We start from the raw sequence: 11,700 nt of genomic DNA on the forward strand, positions 1-11,700 counted from the left end.
TTCAGCATGAGAGTACTCCACATCCCACTACCTTAAACATAAACAGTGGTATATAAATTTTCCACTTTCTACCGTGGTTTATGACTTCTTTATATCTTATCTTATCTTATATATAATGGGAAAACTAGCCCCCGTTTATTAGTTCCCTTATCCTTGGTTTTAACCCAAACTTTTAAATCACAAGGGTACCCAAAAGTTTCACCCAAAAAAAATTGGACAGTTTTAAGTTGAAGGGTATGTTTGTCATTCAACAACTATTTTCTTTTTTTTTGCTCTTCATAGAAAGGGCATTTTAGTAAGTTTATCTATTCCCCAACTAAAAAACACAGTCACGTCGTTTCACCTATTTCCCCCAAATAACTGTTCGTCTTCGCTATTCTCTCCCAAAAAAATTTGAATCTCCTACAATAATGACCAATCACCCCTCTTTCAGATCTTTCTATCTCCGGCTGTCATAGAAGAAAAAAAAAAGACGTCTTTCAATCCCTCGATGATTTCTCTATCTTCGTTATAGTATCCTCTCTCCCTCATTTTTTTTCCTACGAATTGTTACCAACGTTTAATACTTTGCAACCCCAATGGATGAGGTTAGTTTGATGATTTATTTTTTCTTAAAGTTTCTTAATCAAATTCTAATTCACTGAATTCCTAATTTGTTATTCTTTGTTTCCAATTTGTAGGCAATCCTTCTTCATAAACTGGTGCGCTCCTTTCTATTGTACATTTACCCCATTTTTATTTCCTTTTCATTTTCCACTGAGAAAATCCATCTGAATAATTTACTACCATAACATATGAAAAAAAAAAATGTTCGTCTTCTCCATTCCTGACTATCCATAAAAAAAGAAAAAAAAATAGAGTAATCTTCACTAAACAGACAAACCGAACAACTGCCTATGGTGTCTGCTCCTATAAAAGATTGTTCCACATACTTAAATTGATCTTTCCCATTTTGCCTTGATATGACAAAGCTTGGTACCTCAAAAAAGAGTGAACTAGGTGTTTCATTCTTGCCTCACTCTTCTCTATTCTCTCGCACTACATAGCTACTCATCACGTGTCAATTGTCAGAGTTATTTTCTGTCCCTTATGAAAACCACTATTACATCTTTTATTTTGTTCTCATTTCTAAACATCTCAAGTTACTCCGGATGGGTTACTAATTAAGTAGTTAATCTGTATCAGGAAGGAGCGTTCGCACAACTGAAGGTCTGGCATAGCGCATCTACTGCAGTGGTTTTCTTTATAAGCCCACACGTTACATTTCATGCCATGTTGTTGGTGATGCTTGCTGCCATTGGCATCTCATTAGCTTGCTTTCTGTTTCTTATGCTAAAGATTGAAAGAGGTGAGCTGTTAATTTCTCTCTCTGGTATTTTAATTTCTTAGTTTGTAATTTCACTTTTCCTTATATTTTTCCTAATTTCTTTTCTCCTAGATCATCAAACCGTTACGTGATTCGTTTCCATTTTACATGATTATATATGTTATGTGATTCTATTTGTTCTTATTTTGTTTTTATCGCTTTTAGCAGTTGTTTCACACACGTTGGTTGATTTACTACCTAGAACACCCACATTTGCTTTGCCATTGCATTAATTTTATCGATGTCATTATTCCATGTTACTGTCCTATTTTAAGTTTTAATTTTTTTGGTATTTAGTTCTTCCTCCTACATTCTTTCCAACCATTAATTTGAAATTTGAAATTTATTTGTGTCTATTACTGTTTTTAATTTTCAGCATCCCATAGACAAACTCTCCCCACGTTCACACATCCTACAGGTATGCGCATTACCGTCTTTCAGCGTCAGGCTAAATACACATAAGTTTAGGTAATTTTCCACTTTCTACCGTGGTTTATGACTTCTTTATATCTTATTTTATATATAATGGGAAAACTTGCCCCCGTTTATTAGTTTCTATATTCTCCATTTTAAACCAATCTTTTAAATCAAAAGGGTACCCAAAAGTTTCACCCCCCAAATTTTCTACACTTCACATTCGAAGGGTCAATCGGTAATTTAAATATTTCCAGAACTATAAAACTCAACGTCTTCAGAAAACAAGACACCGTTTCGCGGTTTCCCAATTAAAATTTAAAAAAAAAGTGTAAACCGTTCGTTACTCTTCTTCGTTCCTGATATTCCCAAACACTTTGCCCCAACCAACGAAACATAAATTTAAACCCTAATTTCATTTTCAAAATCAAAGGTGCACATTTCCAGCACCTCAAAGAAATAAAAAAACTATCTCACGAAATATAACACTATTTCGGGCTTCTTTTCCATTTTCAAAGACTAAAAAAAAAAAAGCAATTCGTCTTCTCCATTCAATTCTTAGGCTTATCCCCTCTGTAGATCCCCAATCTCTAACTTTCTCTGCGGAAACTGCGTTGTACGTTCAGTTTTCACCTAGCTGCTTCATTTGCAAATAGTGCGACACTTTCATTTCAAATCGCCATTCCTTAATTTATCATCAGTTTTAAGATGATTTCTTCCCACCAATCGAGCAAATTAGCAAACGGTTTCTTCAGGTGCGCCCTTCTTCTATTTTCTTCTTCTTTTTCTTTAACTTTTTCTTGAGAATTCTTCTTCTTTTTCTTTAACACTTTCGTTTTCCTATGTTGTTTGACAAAATGCTTAGGAACACTTTACTTCCACATTTCTCTATTAACTATATGATATTGTTTATGAAAATGCCTAAGAAGATTTTACTGCCGCCTTTTTCACTTATCTATATGTTCTCACCAGGCATTCGAGTTCTAGAGAATTATATTACAGATTCAGTTTAATCACTATCGTGATAGTGAAAGTTTTTGTTTAGTGAATCGAAACTTTTCGCTTGTATTCACAATTCTATAACTTCTATTATTTTCATAATTAAAGATGAAATGGATAGACATGATCCTTTACAATGTGTAATGTATTTTTCTATAGTATTTTATTCTGTAAAAACTCTGTTTTTTTAACATATTTAGGTTTTGCTCTTTTAAAGTTTGAAGTTTGTGGGGCTTTAAGGAGCCGCCAAATATTCGACTTTTGGAACGACCACAATGGGTCTTCAACCATATTGTCCCTAGGACTTATGCCCAAATTCGAAAGTGAATCCCAGTATAATAATAAGCATGTTTCTTACTTGCTTCTTAACTATAAATGCACTTAGTGTTCTGCAGTGGGTCAGTTAGATCAATCCTATACAATAATATTTTTGTCTCAAAATCGACTTGATGATGGAAAAACAGATATTGGATACAGATTTTCTGAGGAGGGTGAAAGTTCAGAGAAAGTGCTTTTCAAGTGTGTTAGTAGGGGTCGTTCGAACATAACCATAATGGTTTTTGAAGATGGTGAAGACTAATCTTAGTTTTAGATGCTCATTGTTTTACAGTAAATGTTCTTTAACAGATGTAGTTTACAAATGTTGTGTTATGGATTTTCTATATCATTCATCCTTATATGGGACCGAAACAACAGAGTTTGACATTTCTCTGTATTTCCAGTGACTCAAATATGCACCGACCAAGTAAGGAGATACAATACCTTCCATTATCATAAAAAGGGATCCAAGGTATGACACCGTCTGGGCAATCCTTTTTATACAGTTAGCAACAATGTTTATTTTTTATTCTTTATCTCTTTATTGTAGATCATAACTGGACGCTTAGATGCTTCAACCTTATCGTCTTATGTCAATGATAACAAGTATACATATGAATTTTGACCATATAGAAGGTGTTCACGTTAGCCATGTTTTTCTACAGTTTTCCTAGCATCATTTCTAACATTTTCTGATTATTCTGCTTAAGCATCTCTAACCTGGGTATATTATATTTTAAACCAAATTGTAGGAAGAGATGGCAGGTGCAAACTGACGTGACACATGCATAAGTGATAGCTACAGGAGCACCTCTTCGTCCCGCCCCCATTGAAGGAGACCTTAAACGGGTATGAAATGTTTTCATCTATACTCTTTTTTTGTGACCTTTGTGATAAAGTCAACTGTAATTGTACCAAGAACTCACAGTGTTGACATTCACTATGATATTTATATATCAATGCTTATTTCAGACTAATTTGTTGCTAGGATATCACTGATTTTTTCAGTAGGAATATCTTGAAGGATATGAGAGGTGCTATATGCAACACCCATATTGTTCTCACCGATCGAAGTGAATATGGGGCCTCATATGAGAAATGCAATTCAATTGGAAGAGCTAGCAACCGCCGAGACTACCCCAAAATCGGCAAGTTCGTGATCATGCCATAGTCACTCGTGACCGCCCGGACTTTGCGGTGATCGGTAAACTCCAATGCTTCTCTATCCAAAATTTTGTATGGTAGTTCATATCTATATGCTTGGCACTCATTCAAGTGTTTAAAGTTGTGTTAGAATTTGTGATATCCCGATGATTTTCGTCACTATCTAACCTGGAGAAATTTGATCATCTAGAACATAAAGTGATCAAAGAAAAATAACCAATAATTTTCTTCACGCAAAACCAATCCTCTTATTGTTAGTTTTTGATTGAGCAATTATAGATGTACCATCACATCTTTCTATGATCCCGCAAAGAAGGGTTAGTTTTTCGTCCTCCCTTTCAATATTATTTCTTTTATCACTTGATATAGTAGTGTGTTTGATTTGATTTCATATACCTTATTTTGGTCAGGTAGTGAACATAAACAAAAATCTTCAACCTCATTAAACTTTTGGGGGATTGGCGAGGAATTTTTCAGGTTAGATCTTTTACTAATTTTGTGGTTTCTTTAATCACTCGCAAATTCCTCATACTATTGCTCTATTACTCAATGATTTTGAAGTAAAAAATATCTTTTTGACAACTTCTTCAATTGTTCCCTTTTTTATTTTCAATTAGTAATAGTTATTGTTTGTGTTGAATTGATTTGGGGTCTAAGTGTTTGTGACAATGTCTTTTGGGATTTAAAGAGTTGTTGTAAATACGGGTAATTGAATTTCACAGCTCACTCATCAGGGATCTTTTGGGCAAGGGGCAAGCTACATCAACTCTCCGGTAAGGACACCTCTCTCGATATTATTTTTTTTTATTGCAAAGGCAACTTAGAAAGTAAATGATTGATATTTTTTTTTTCTGGTTTTCCATTCATATTAATTTGGTTTTGAAGATACTGCGAACCACCTTATTCCTTTTTGTTTCATAATGTGTCAAGTTGATGATTATCATTGATCATCCTTACCATAAAAAAATGTTAATTTATGGATGGAGTAAATCATCTGATGAGGGACCTACTTGTTTACCCCTATTACCTGGTGGTATTTTGCTTTAACCTTTCTAGTTTCTTCGATTCTCTTTCAATGCATCTATTCTCAAACCTCTTGGCAGCCATGTGTGAGGTGAAAACCTGTATGTACAAACTATGTGGGAGTGAATCATGTTTCGCTTAATAGAACGTAGCTTAGTTTCTATTGGTTGTCTCTAAACCTTGTGAATTAAATGTTTTACATTTATCTTATTGTGAAGTGCGGTCCTCATATTGCAAAGGGTTGATGGGAAACGAGTTCCACTGAAGTGGGACAAGATCAAGGTAAACAAATCCTACACATTATTGTTTTTTTCTTTGAAAAGTATATGTTTACATATGTTGTGAGTCTATATGTTAGGGCCCATATTAACCAGGTGGCACAGAGTGTGGGTATTATACAATGAAGTTTATGAGGGAAATAGTAGAAGCTTGTTCAACTGGATTATTTGAAAATAAGGTATTCGAAAGTTTTGACAAACACTTTATTTGGCTCAACGACTTCGCCTTATTCTTATATAGTAACTCCACATGTTGTGCTTTGACTCATCCAGATAACAAATTAGAACTGAAGGAGACATACACGCAAGATGAACTTGACGGTGTTCGACTCGATATTATTCAGTTCATCCAGGAAAATGGGGTGTTTCAAATGGGTTTAATGAGGATGAGTTTTAGCTATGTTCGGACCCCTCAAGTTTAATTTATGAGTCTTACCTTTTTAATTTATGAAAAGGAATTTGAAGTTTGTTTTCTTAGTGCACTCAAAAAATTAATGAAAGTTTTTTTATTATTATTATTATCTTTTTTTGCAATGTTTGATAGTTTATTGTACATTTTGGAATTTGTTGGGAAGATGGAAATGTTGTATGTAGGCATGTGTCAGTGTAAATTTTGTTATGCAGGTTCAGTTTTTAAGTGGAAGACTGTTTCTAGCATTATTATTATATATATATATATATATATATATATACCACGGTTTGGCATAAACCGTAGTGTTTAGTATAATTATATACCACGTTATTATAACATATACACTAATATAAACCACGGTTTCAATAGCTTATATATCATGGTTATGTTGATAACCGTGGTATATAATGGGAATTACAAACCACGTTTCTTTGAAAAACCGTGGTATCCGTTAAACATATATACCACAGTTTTGCTATTATTATATACCACACCACCTATTGTCACGGTTGTATAACAGTGGTAAATATATTTATACCACACTTAAAAACAGTGGTATAAGTGTCATTCTGTAGTAGTGAATGCACGTTTATTGATTTCAGTTACTTATTTTCTTAAGTCCGAGGTCCACAGTCCAAAGTGTGAAGTCCAAAGACCCAAATCCAAAGTCCAAAGTCCAACGTCCATATAGTCGTACGTTTTAGTCAAGTTACCTTACTCACGTGGGTTTGGTAGGATAGGTCGAGTAAGTGATCGTCCAAACCTTAGGGCTCGGAAAAGGTTCACAACTGGAATTACAACTTTTGGTGAGTAGGATTTTAGGTTTTTTCGTTGGATTTAATTAAATTAACGGTAGTGCAATTAATGTAAATTAACTTTGGACCCGCATAGTGGGTCCACTTAGTGTGTCCAGTGGCGGCGTCGATTTTGGCGTTTTTACGATTTTCTGTCCTTGCGCAGAGTTCGTCGCCCGGGTCGCTATGGCAGCTTCACTAGCCAACGTCGGCATCTTGATTTATCCGATTTGAGCTTCGGAAGTTTGCTGCTTCTTTATATGTGGACCCGTTCTGCACTGGTTTTATTCTTTTGGAAACTTCAGCTTTAGTCAGGCATTGTTGGGTTTCACGGGGGTTGAGTGGGAAACTTCAAATATTCCAGTATTCCCGTACTTTGATGTATGTTTTATCATTATATTCATTTTAATTGCGGAAACCTACAAAAGTACGAAAATATAATTATTACATAATTATTAAACACATAATCGACCAAAATGCTATGTCTCTCGGGGTTTAATATTACAGTTTTGGGTGCTTATCATGGATCAAGAAGTATATTTGTTACTTAAGCTGAGTCCCTATTAGGCCTTGCAGTAGTAAGCCAAAAACCATTATCTCAATCAAGAGATGTAGTAAAAACTAAAAAGGCAAATACAAATCTCAGAAAATTAGTGTATCAAGGAGCAGAAAACCGAATATGGGTTAATAAATGATGTTTAATCAACTAAAATTTTCTTCAATCGTGGGGTTGAGGTGAGTGGTTTGAACACTGAGTCATCGGCTTCGTCAAACAGTTGAAAGGAAACGAATGAGAGGAGGTTTTCTGATAAAATTCTGTAAAATTTAATGTTTGGTTTTTTCTTAGTTTTCACAGTTTTTTCCTATTGGGGTGTAAGGTTCTATGGGAATGGATTAAGTCATTCCGAAGAGGAAGGCGGCATGGTTTTCTCTACCATTGGTCTATTTATATTTCACTGTTAACAGCTATACACGGTCCTACCGTAACTATTCATTAATTGAACCCGCTTTAACTATTTACGGTCCCACCGTAACTATTCTCAAACCGGCCTCACCTTAAATATTTAAGGTCTTGTGTGTTAGTTATCAACTATACAACAATATATAATACATGTACAAATAAATAATAAATAGTAACGATATTACTAATAAAACCGGTCGATATCTAATATCAACCTATGATAATTTCATGACATTAATAAATATATATCATTACTATTCTACTAAATTTAGTCATGCGAAAAAATCAAATAATAAGTTATGAGGGGATGGCTAGGCGATGGCATGAAAATGGCTTGGTGATAGCCTGTTGAGGCCCGACTTGTGGGTTTTAGTGGCCTGGTACGGCTTGGTGCTGGCCTAGCAAGTGGCCTAGTTATTTTAACTCAATATATTTCGTTCAATTCCTTGTGTTCTATAAGTTACCAGCGCACCCTTGGGCTTAATTTGCTATATGATCGAATAATCCACCAAAGAATATAGACTCAAGTATATACTCTTAGTCTTTGCCGCCAATAACAAGTTATTAAAAGCCAACTAACACAAAGAGAAAACCATGTAACTGTTCGTACCTGGTGTATGGACACTTTGGGAAATACCGAAATACAAGCCTAACAATCCTATTTTTAGCTGCCATTACCTTACTTAAGAACTCCCAAACCATTAAGTAGTGTCCTGTGTTTTTAGTTTGTGTACATCATCCTTCCAGCACATGCATAAGCTTCTGCTTCCCTTTTATGACAATCTAGGAAGTTCACAGAAGTGGGACCCCAATATAATATGAGAATACAATCTGAAGCATCCTAGCGTGTATTACTCATCCTTTTTCAAGGCCCGGCCTTATGAGAATGTATAAGAATCAATTTGCTCCAAATTTGGGAAAAACTGTCTCAGGGTCTTCGTATAGTTAGGAAAATTTGCCTGCAGAAACAAAGCAACTCAATACTTCAGTACAGAGTAGGACATAATCATGGGGAAACCCTCACATTCAGTATTCAATCCAGGGAGGTAAATCTTTTGTAAAAACCAATATGACGGATAAAGAATCATACACATGGGTTGTGTTCAACGTAGATGGTTGTGAGTTTATCTCTTGAACCAGTAAGAGCTAGATCAAGGCTATCCAGTGATGCAATTTGGTTGTCGTTCATCCAAAGATCTTCCAATCTACATAGCAACAGTCCATAAGAATGTCTGGTCAAAATGTAAAATAAACTATACATGCAATGACAAAGAAAGAAAAAAGGATGAAAAACCAGGAAAAATAAAAGCCATATAGTAATAATAACAGAAGAAGAACACCCCTTACTATTAAAAAAAAAAGAACACCCGAGAAAAATCATCTAAACCTTGTCAATTTTTCAATATCATCCACTGTTGTCAGTTTGTTGGAGGAAATATCCAAGATCCGAAGATTAACTAATGTAAACTAAAGCCTTCCATTTTGGAAATACCATTATGGCTCAGATACAGTTCTTCCAATGCAACACAATCCTGAAAGGGAAGCATGTAAACTAAATTAGTCATGCAAACTATGACGAACAACAATCAGAAATCTGAACCTTAACTACACAAAATTAATAAAGATTAATGAAAATTAATAGAGGGGAACCGATTGAGGAGCTTACCAAAATTTTGAACTCCCACTATTGAGATGTCCACTCTGTTACTAACTCACCATAGGAATTCTACAAATAATCCAAGAGAATGAGAGAGAGAAAATTGATTTTTCCATCGGTAAAACAAAAAACTAACCTTTTTTAATCAGTAAAAAATAATTTTTGATTCGGTAAAAAAATTGATTCGAAATCGAGAGACTCAACTCACTCACCTGGGATTTTAGAAAGATGGAAAATTGGAGAAGATGAGAAAAGAAAACCAAAATCCAAATTAAAGAGTGAAAAGATTAGAGAGAAGAGACAAAATTTCAGCGAGAGAATCTCTAGGTTGTTTTTAATTTTAGTCGTGGTTTTTTTTTTTGGGAATAGTCGTGGGTTTTTTAGGCGGGTTTGTATCGTAGTTTTTCTCTCCTCTTTTTTTGTAATTAGTCTGGACACGTGGACACTCTAGCAACGCTTCCTCAATTGAGAAGGGGAGAGCTATAATATATATATAGAAACTTCTTTTTCAAGGCTTCACACCCTTTCAAACATATTCACCAATAACAGCATATTAACCAAAGAGGCGATTTTAGGCATAGCACAAAATTAATCACTCCATGATTCAATTGTTTCTCGTGGACACTATGTGCAAAGTCAAATACGGCTTTCAGAACCAATCAATTTCACCAATGTATCAAATAATAATGCTTGAATGGGTGATGATATGATACCAGAAGTCTGGGACTTGCACTTTACCAATCGAAAAAATAAAAATAAAAATAATGCTAGAATTTGTTATTTGTTGAAGGTAAAGAGACTATCTTGTACACTGGTTATTTTTTGCTCTACCTCCCTCGTTTAATATTGCTAATGTTGCTCCTCTGTTGGGACATAAATCTGCACCAAAATTGGCTTCTCGCCATATGTTCTAGTGAATGAAATTGAATAATTGATATTATTCTTGACCCTGTTCCAAGTTTCCTGAGCTTCTAATGAACAATTTCAGAGTGATGTCTGAAATGCTTGTACGGGTGTCATGGATCAGATTTTATCCAGACGGTAGTCCAGCCTAGCTCGATGGCCTTGCATATGCCCTCCATTATAGCAATGGTCCTCGTCACATAATTTATACTGGTGTCTAGCCCGCCAATGCATGTTTTTACCACTTCTCCTGTATGAGTTTTTAACAAGGCACCCCAACGGCCCAACAAGCATTCCATGGTTGCCCATGGCACAACCATCTGTATTAGCCTTGATTAGCACTGGTGGTGCTGTCCAATAACACTCCATACATCGTGTGGAGCTCTTAATATTTTCACTTGTAATGCTATTATACTAGTGTATAGCGTATCATTGTATGTAAGAGCATCTTTAAGAGAGACACTATTCTAGCATCAAATACCAAATTTTCAATAATTTGGTGTTTTTTTTATCTTCAGGAGAGACACTTTTTGATAAAAACACTAAAGCAAACACCAAATCGAAACGCCAAAATTTGGTGTTTGCTTTGGTGCTGTATCAAATCTCTCTCGCGGTCGGTGTTTCGAACATCGCATGGGCTTGGGCTAGAGTGTGAGATTTAATGACGCTGTTTTGCGAAAACCGTGCGGTGTTGTAGCACAACCATCTGTATTAGCCTTGATTAGCACTGGTGGTGCTGTCCAATAACACTCCATGCATCGTGTGGAGCTCTTAATATTTTCACTTATAATACTACTATACTAGCGTATCATTGTATGTAAGAGCATATTTAGCAGAAGCACTATCGTAGCATCAAATACCAAATTTTCAATAATTTGGTGTTTTTTTATCTTCAGGAGAGACACCTTTTGATAAAAACACAAAAAAAACACCAAATCGAAACACCAAATTTTAGTGTTTGCTTTGGTGTTGTATCAAATCTAGGAAGAGTGGTTTTAGAAAACCACCGTGACTCTCATTTAACACAAGTTCCGCATGGGCTTGGGCTAAAGTGTGGGTTTCAATGACCTGGTTTTGGAAAAATGGGCAAAAAACGGCTATATTTTTCTTTCACTATAAATTGAAGCACTCACACAATAGATTTTACACTCACTTCTATTCTCTACCCTCTACTCTAAACTACAATGACTAGTGAAGAGCCAAAAACAAAATCTAGAGGGGCTTCATAGATACAAGAAGAAGATGTTGCTCTCACCAATGAAGAAAGATCCACACCTTTTGATGGGTTCAACAAGTTAGTCTAGAAAAGATGGTGTAGAAGGAAATTAGCAAAAAGTTACTAAAAAAATTTTCTTGTGGCCAATAAAACCACCAAATTATGGAGTAGAGTCTAAATGATTTACTTCCTACT

The 11,700-nt window shown here is 35.1% G+C and overlaps 2 long non-coding RNA genes across 3 annotated transcripts; both read left to right on the plus strand.

Moving 5' to 3' along the window:
- Window positions 1-331: 331 nt before the first annotated feature.
- LOC147524533 (uncharacterized) lies at window positions 332-4,177 on the plus strand. 2 transcript variants are annotated; one of them, XR_015196999.1, is made up of 5 exons: window positions 332-701; window positions 1,186-1,348; window positions 1,743-1,834; window positions 3,502-3,569; window positions 3,850-4,177. It is a non-coding gene; the product is annotated as an uncharacterized LOC147524533 (long non-coding RNA). The 2 variants fall into 2 exon arrangements; XR_015196998.1 differs by lacking the exon at window positions 1,743-1,834.
- A 376-nt stretch (window positions 4,178-4,553) lies between these two features.
- LOC147524534 (uncharacterized) lies at window positions 4,554-5,932 on the plus strand. Its single transcript, XR_015197000.1, has 5 exons — window positions 4,554-4,738; window positions 4,984-5,034; window positions 5,503-5,566; window positions 5,643-5,741; window positions 5,836-5,932. It is a non-coding gene; the product is annotated as an uncharacterized LOC147524534 (long non-coding RNA).
- Window positions 5,933-11,700: the final 5,768 nt, after the last annotated feature.

Source organism: Coptis chinensis, chromosome 1 (assembly GCF_015680905.1).
Source record: "Coptis chinensis isolate HL-2020 chromosome 1, ASM1568090v1, whole genome shotgun sequence".
In the NCBI taxonomy this organism is placed as follows: domain Eukaryota; kingdom Viridiplantae; phylum Streptophyta; class Magnoliopsida; order Ranunculales; family Ranunculaceae; genus Coptis; species Coptis chinensis.